The following is an 8,699-nucleotide window of genomic DNA, read 5'->3' as shown; positions in this document are numbered from 1 at the left end:
CCCCTTTTTTTTGTGTAGCTCCCCCGTTAGGCTGTTTTACACATAGAAAATATGTTGGGTAAAGAAACAGCCAAGTACACTGAAATGAACCTAATAAACTTATGCAAAGCTAGTCGATGATTTAAATCGTAGAAGACAACAAACGTATACTCACTCTCGGGCTAATTTTTTATCCTTTGGCGCGCCGTGAACTTCTTCTTGTTGGAGGTGGAGCTGTTGTGCGTCCACTTGGTCATATTTTCTTTGATACCTGCTTACTCTCTCTACCGACTGAGCTCCCCTGTTTGAAGTAATAGCATGAACCAAATTAATAGTAGCGAAGTAAACTTGTTAACACGCTAAAGCCTTAAAACATGCTTACCCTTGGTGGCACCGAATCCTTTCGCCGACGATTCTGTGGTGGTTTTTTTCCCGGTTTTCTCCTTGCAGCTTGTGGTGACCGGCCCTTTATGTCTTCACCTCCCCATGTCTAGTCAAAACGTGCCCCTGATTTAAGAAACGAAGAGAATCAATGATCTTAATCAAATTCCAAAGCACCACCAAACTAGAAACTAGAAACAACAAAATAAAAAACAAAATCTCAAACACACGGGATCAGCGACATCTACCTAGCACATCTGACAAACAAAAAACATATTTATAGACAACAAAAAAGCAAACATAAAAAACATCTTGAGTCATCTGATAAGCAGCTTCGACTTACATAATGGCATAAATTAACTGATTAGGAGAGAGAAATGAGTACCTTGGATAGAATATATTGCACCTTCTTTTCTAGCCTCTCCGAGGTCCACGCATCGAGCCATGGCTCATGCTCAAGACAGTTGTCGAGCAAACCGTATTGCAACCGTTGAAAATAGAGGATCTACACAGAGGATGGGCACAATTTATGTTATACATGATGGAAAACCACATTGAATATACTCTTAAGTTGAACAATTAGCATCAGATATAGTTCAAGATTGTATAAGGCTTGCAATCAATTGGTACATAGCAAGGGACACAAAACTAGTGACAGGAAACATTCATATGAAATATTACACTGAACCATCTAAAATTAGTGAACAATGATTCAAGTAATTCAGCAACATATAAATATATCTCATACAAATAATAGTACTAGAGCTTGAACTCTCCAAACTAATATATAGGAAATTAATTTTATACAAGTTATGTTCATCATAAAAAAAGGCATACTGAATTTAGTAATGGTCATTATGTCCTATCAGCATGACGAACATGCAGCCTTCACACGCTTTGTACCCTTTCAGCTTATACTTCTCGATTGTCTTGTCGAACCACTTCAGAGTTTCCAACGGCCAATTGAATTTTCGTGGATCAGAAACATCTAACACGGGGTAGATGTGCCATGGAGAAAGTACCTGTTGAGTGGTGGGGCACAAGAATATCTTCCTCACCACCAGTAGGAAATATCTCCTGAACTCCATCCTATCTGATTCTTTGGCCATTGGATAATTGTAAACTAAATTCCGGAGTTCGGTTGTTGTCCATCTATGGAACCATTTTTTGATGGCGACGTGGCACAGATTACTATCATCCAGTGTTGGAAATGGATCCCCTACAACATGTTCATGTGTTATTGCATGTTAATATATCCATACCCAAAGATATTTACACCAGCATGCCTACGCAAGACTAGGTAATTAAGATAGCAGAAGTTACCTCGAGACAGAAGGCCAAAAACCTTCCCGATTAACTCAGCATTGAGGCGGATGTTGCCAATGTCGAGTATAAAAGATCTCTGCTTAACTTGATATGACTCAGCTAGGTGAACTATGATGGCTTGCTTTACCGACCAATTTGGAACAAGCCTCAAGAATTCGAATCCAATCTCATCAATCTCCGCAAGCTTCTCAACGGAGTTGTTTTTTGATAGCGTGCTCATCATGTCATGTATGTAGCTGGGTGGTGCACGAAATTGTGATCAATACTTTTCACAAATCAAATAATCCCCGGTAATGAATCCAAAAACTTGGTGTTCAATACCATGGCATAAACACAACTTCGTACAACTAACCAGCAAGTGTACTGGGTCGTCCAAGTAATAAACCTTACGCGAGTAAGGGTCGATCCCACAGAGATTGTTGGTATGAAGCAAGCTATGGTCACCTTGTAAATCTTAGTCAGGCAAACTCAAATGGGTATGGTGATAAACGCATAAAACATAAAGATAAAGATAGAGATACTTATGTAATTCATTGGTAGGAACTTCAGATAAGCGTATGAAGATGCCTTCCCTTCCGTCTCTCTGCTTTCCTACTGTCTTCATCCAATCCTTCCTACTCCTTTCCATGGCAAGCTTAAGCAAGGGTTTCACCGTTGTCAGTGGCTACCTCCCATCCTCTAAGTGGAAATGTTCAACGCACCCTGTCACGGCACGGCTATCCATCTGTCGGTTCTCAATCAGGCCGGAATAGAATCCAGTGATTCTTTTGCGTCTGTCACTAACGCCCCGCCCTCAGGAGTTTGAAGCACGTCACAGTCATTCAATCATTGAATCCTACTCAGAATACCACAGACAAGGTTAGACCTTCCGGATTCTCTTGAATGCCGCCATCAGTTCTAGCCTATACCACGAAGACTCTGATCTCACGGAATGGCTGGCTCGTTTGTCAGGCGAGCACTCGGTTGTCAGGCGATCAACCATGCATCGTGTATCAGGAATCCAAGAGATATTCACCCAATCGAAGGTAGAACGGAGGTGGTTGTCAGTCACACGTTCATAGGTGAGAATGATGATGAGTGTCACGGATCATCACATTCATCAAGTTGAAGAACAAGTGATATCTTAGAACAAGAACAAGCGGAATTGAATAGAAGAACAATAGTAATTGCATTAATACTCGAGGTACAGCAGAGCTCCACACCTTAATCTATGGTGTGTAGAAACTCCACCGTTGAAAATACATAAGTGATAGTGTGATCATTGGTTTCGGCCCCAGAGAGGGAACCAGAAGAACCAAGATGAAAATACAATAGTATAAGGTCCTACTTATAGAGAACTAGTAGCCTAGGGTGTACAGAGATGAGTAAATGACATAAAAATCCACTTCCGGGCCCCCTTGGTGTGTGCTTGGGCTGAGCATTGAAGCATTTTCGTGTAGAGACTCCTCTTGGAGTTAAACGCCAGCTTTTATGCCAGTTTGGGCGTTTAACTCCCATTTTGGTGCCAGTTCCGGCGTTTAACGCTGGGATTTCTGAGGGTGACTTTGAACGCCGGTTTGGGCCATCAAATCTTGAGCAAAGTATGAACTATCATATATTGCTGGAAAGCCCAGGATGTCTACTTTCCAACGCCGTTGAGAGCGCGCCAATTGGGCTTCTGTAGCTCCAGAAAATCCACTTCGAGTGCAGGGAGGTCAGAATCCAACAGCATCTGCAGTCCTTTTTGGTCTCTGTATCAGATTTTTGCTCAGGTCCCTCAATTTCAGCCAGAAAATACCTGAAATCACAGAAAAACACACAAACTCATAGTAAAGTCCAGAAAAGTGAATTTTAACTAAAAACTAATAAAAATATACTAAAAACTAACTAGATCATACTAAAAACATACTAAAAACAATGCCAAAAAGCGTACAAATTATCCGCTCATCACAACACCAAACTTAAATTGTTGCTTGTCCTCAAGCAACTGAAAATCAAATAAGATAAAAAGAAGAGAATATGCAATGAATTCCAAAAACATCTATGAAGATCAGTATTAATTAGATGAGCGGGGCTTTTAGCCTTTTGCCTCTGAACAGTTTTGGCATCTCACTCTATCCTTTGAAATTCAGAATGATTGGCTTCTTTAGGAACTCAGAATCCAGATAGTGTTATTGATTCTCCTAGTTAAGTATGATGATTCTTGAACACAGCTACTTATTGAGTCTTGGCCGTGGCCCAAAGCACTCTGTCTTCCAGTATTACCACCGGATACATACATGCCACAGACACATAATTGGGTGAACCTTTTCAGATTGTGACTCAGCTTTGCTAGAGTCCCCAATTAGAGGTGTCCAGGGTTCTTAAGCACACTTTTTTTGCCTTGGATCACAACTTTATTTCTTTCTTTTTCTTCATTCCTCTTCTTTTTTTTTTCGTTTTTCTTCTCTCTTTTTTTTTTCCTTTTTTCATTGCTTTTTCTTGCTTCAAGAATCATTTTTATGATTTTTCAGATCCTCAGTAACATGTCTCCTTTTTCATCATTCTTTCAAGAGCCAATATTCATGAACCACAAATTCAAAAGACATATGCACTGTTTAAGCATACATTCAGAAAACAAAAGTATTGCCACCACATCAAGATAATTAAACTGTTATAAAATTCAAAATTCATGCAATTCTTTTCTTTTTCAATTTAAGCACATTTTTCATTCAAGAAAGGTGATGGATTCATAGGACATTCATAACTTTAAGGCATAGACACTAAGACACTAATGATCACAAGACACAAACATGGACAAACATAAGCATTAATTTTCGAAAAAAAAAACAGAAAAATAAAGAACAAGGAAATTAAGGAACGGGTCCACCTTAGTGATGGCGGCTCTTTCTTCCTCTTGAAGATCCTATGGAGTGCTTGAGCTCCTCAATGTCTCTTCCTTGTCTTTGTTGTTCCTCTCTCATGATTCTTTGATCTTCTCTAATTTCATGGAGGATGATGGAGTGTTCTTGATGCTCCACCCTTAGTTGTCCCATGTTGGAACTCAATTCTCCTAGGGAGGTGTTTAGTTGCTCCCAATAGTTTTGTGGAGGAAAGTGCATCCCTTGAGGCATCTCAGGGATCTCATGATGAGTGGGGTCTCTTGTGTGCTCCATCCTCTTCTTAGTGATGGGCTTGTCCTCATCAATAGGGATGTCTCCCTCTATGTCAACTCCAACTGAATAACAGAGGTGACAAATGAGATGAGGGAAGGCTAACCTTGCCAAGGTAGAAGACTTGTCCACCACCTTATAAAGCTCTTGAGCTATAACCTCATGAACTTCTATTTCTTCTCCAATCATGATGCTATGAATCATGATAGCCCGGTCTATGGTAACTTCGGACCGGTTGCTAGTGGGGATGATTGAGCGTTGGATAAACTCCAACCATCCTCTAGCCACGGGTTTGAGGTCATGCCTTCTCAATTGAACCGGCTTTCCTCTTGAATCTCTCTTCCATTGGGCGCCCTCTTCACAAATAACTGTGAGGACTTGGTCCAACCTTTGATCAAAGTTGACCCTTCTAGTGTATGGATGTTCATCTCCTTGCATCATGGGCAACTTGAATGCCATCCTTACACTTTCCGGACTAAAATCCAAGTATTTCCCCCGAACCATATTAAGATAGTTCTTTGGATCCGGGTTCACACTTTGATCATGGTTCTTGGTGATCCATGCATTGGCATAGAACTCTTGAACCATCAAGATTCCGACTTGTTGAATGGGGTTGGTAAGGACTTCCCAACCTCTTCTTCGGATCTCATGTCGGATCTCCGGATATTCACTCTTTTTGAGTGAAAAAGGGACCTCGGGGATCACCTTCTTCAAGGCCACAACTTCATAGAAGTGGTCTTGATGCACCCTTGAGATGAATCTCTCCATCTCCCATGACTCGGAGGTGGAAGCTTTTGCCTTCCCTTTCCTCTTTCTAGAGGTTTCTCCGGCCTTGGATGCCATAAATGGTTATGGAAAAACAAAAAGCAATGCTTTTACCACACCAAACTTAAAAGGTTTGCTCGTCCTCGAGCAAATGAAGAAAGAAGAGAGTAGAAGAAGAAGAAATGAAGGAGATGGGAATGGCTTTTGTTTTCGGCCAAGAAGGGGGTGAAGTGGTGTGTATGTTGTGTGAAAATGAAGGAGTGAAGGAGGGTTTATATAGGAGTGGGGGAAGGGTAGGGTTCGGTCATGTATGGGTGGGTTTGGGTGGAAAAGTGGTTTGAATTTGAATGGTGAGGTAGGTGGGGTTTTATGAAGGATGGATGTGAGTGGTGAAGAGAAAGATGGGATTTGATAGGTGAAGGGCTTTTGGGGAAGAGGTGTTGAGGAAATTGGTGAAGAAGAGAGAGGGTGGTGGGGTAGGTGGGGATCCTGTGGGGTCCACAGATCCTGAGGTGTCAAGGAAAAGTCATCCCTGCACCAAATGGCAAGCAAAATTGCGTTTTTAGCCATTTCTGGCGTTAAACGCCGGGCTGGTGCCCATTTCTGGCATTTAACGCCAGCTTCTTGCCCTTTTCTGGCGTTTAACGCCAGTCTGGTGCCCCTTTCTGGCGTTAAACGCCCAGAATGGTGCCAGACTGGGCGTTAAACGCCCAACAGCTAGCCTCACTGGCGTTTAAACGCCAGTGGGTTCTTCCTCCAGGGTGTGCTGTTTTTCTTTCTGTTTTTCATTCTATTTTTGCTTTTCTCATTGATTTTGTGACTTCTCATGATCATCAACCTACAAAAGACATAAAATAACAAAAAAAATAGTTAATTATAAAACATTGGGTTGCCTCCCAACAAGCGCTTCTTTAATGTCATTAGCTTGACAGAGGACTCTCATGGAGCCTCAGAAATGCTCAGAGCTATGTTGGAACCTCCCAACACCAAACTTAGAGTTTGAATGTGGGGATTCAACACCAAACTTAGAAGTTGGTTGTGGCCTCCCAACACCAAACTTAGAGTTTGACTGTGGGGGCTCTGTTTGGCTCTGTTTTGAGAGAAGCTCTTCATGCTTCCTCTCCATGATGACAGAGGGATATCCTTGAGCCTTAAACACCAAGGATTCTTCATTCACTTGAATGATCAACTCTCCTCTATCCACATCAATCACAGCCCTTGCTGTGGCTAGGAAGGGTCTGCCAAGGATGATGGATTCATCCATGCACTTCCCAGTCTCTAGGACTATGAAATCAGTGGGGATGTAATGGTCTTCAACTTTAACCAGAACATCCTCTACAAGTCCATAGGCTTGTTTTCTTGAATTATCTGCCATCTCTAGTGAGATTTTTGCAGCTTGCACCTCAGAGATCCCTAACTTCTCCATTACAGAGAGAGGCATGAGGTTTACACTTGACCCTAAGTCACACAAGGCCTTCTTGAAGGTCATGGTGCCTATGGTACAAGGTATTGAAAACTTCCCAGGATCCTGTCTCTTTTGAGGCAGTTTCTGCCTAGACAAGTCATCCAGTTCTTTGGTGAGCAAAGGAGGTTTATCCTCCCAAGTCTCATTTCCAAATAACTTGTCATTTAGCTTCATGATAGCTCCAAGGTATTTAGCAACTTGCTCTTCAGTGACATACTCATCCTCTTCAGAGGAAGAATACTCATCAGAGCTCATGAATGGCAGAAGTAAGTCCAATGGAATCTCTATGGTCTCATTTTGAGCCTCATATTTCCATGGTTCCTCATTGGGGAACTCATTGGAGGCCAGTGGACGTCCATTGAGGTCTTCCTCAGTGGCGTTCACTGCCTCTCCTTCCTCCCAAAATTCGGCCATGTTGATGGCCTTGCACTCTCCTTTTGGATTTTCTTCTGTATTGCTTGGAAGAGTACTAGGAGGGAGTTCAGTAATTTTCTTGCTCAGCTGACCCACTTGTCCCTCCAAATTTCTAATGGAGGACCTTGTTTCAGTCATGAAACTTTGAGTGGTTTTGATTAGATCAGAGACCATGGTTGCTAAGTCAGAGTTATCCTGCTTAGAACTCTCTGTCTGTTGCTGAGAAGATGATGGAAAAGGCTTGCTATTGCTAAACCTGTTTCTTCCACCATTATTGTTGTTGAAACCTTGTTGAGGTCTCTGTTGATCCTTCCATGAGAGATTTGGATGATTTCTCCATGAAGGGTTATAGGTGTTTCCATAGGGTTCTCCCATGTAATTCACCTCTTCCATTGAAGGGTTCTCAGGATCATAAGCTTCTTCCTCAGAGGAAGCCTCCTTAGTACTGCTTGGTGCATTTTGCATTCCAGACATACTTTGAGAAATCATATTGACTTGTTGAGTCAATATTTTGTTCTGAGCCAATATGGCATTCAGAGTGTCAATCTCAAGAACTCCTTTCTTCTGACTAGTCCCATTGTTCACAGGATTTCTTTCAGAAGTGTACATGAATTGGTTATTTGCAACCATTTCAATCAGCTCTTGAGCTTCTGTAGGCATCTTCTTCAGATGAAGAGAGCCTCCAGCAGAGCTATCCAAAGACATTTTGGATAGTTCAGAGAGACCATCATAGAAAATACCTATGATGCTCCATTCAGAAAGCATATCAGAAGGACACTTTCTGATTAATTGTTTGTATCTTTCCCAAGCTTCATAGAGGGATTCTCCTTCCTTCTGTCTGAAGGTTTGGACTTCCACTCTAAGCTTACTCAATTTTTGAGGTGGAAAGAACTTTGCCAAGAAGGCATTGACTAGCTTTTTCCAAGAGTCCAGGCTTTCTTTAGGTTGAGAGTCCAACCATATCCTAGCTCTGTCTCTTACAGCAAAAGGGAATAGCATAAGTCTGTAGACCTCAGGGTCAACCCCATTAGTCTTGACTGTGTCACAGATTTGCAAGAATTCAGCTAAAAACTGATGAGGATCTTCCAATGGAAGTCCATGGAACTTGCAATTCTGTTGCATTAGAGAAACTAATTGAGGCTTAAGCTCAAAGTTGTTTGCTCCAATGGCAGGGATAGAGATGCTTCTCCCATAGAAGTCGGGAGTAGGTGCAGTAAAGTCACCCAGCACCTTCCTTG

General features: G+C 41.9%; 1 non-coding gene across 1 annotated transcript; it reads left to right on the top strand.

Annotated features, from left to right (window-relative positions):
* The first annotated feature begins 8,220 nt into the window (after positions 1–8,220).
* LOC112804891 (small nucleolar RNA R71) lies at positions 8,221–8,328 on the top strand. The gene has a single exon (XR_003203509.1). It is a non-coding gene; the product is annotated as a small nucleolar RNA R71 (small nucleolar RNA).
* Positions 8,329–8,699: the final 371 nt, after the last annotated feature.

The sequence above is a fragment of the Arachis hypogaea genome, chromosome 5 (assembly GCF_003086295.3).
Source record: "Arachis hypogaea cultivar Tifrunner chromosome 5, arahy.Tifrunner.gnm2.J5K5, whole genome shotgun sequence".
NCBI classification, from domain to species: Eukaryota; Viridiplantae; Streptophyta; class Magnoliopsida; order Fabales; family Fabaceae; genus Arachis; species Arachis hypogaea.
This window is presented reverse-complemented; position numbering and strand designations above follow the sequence as displayed.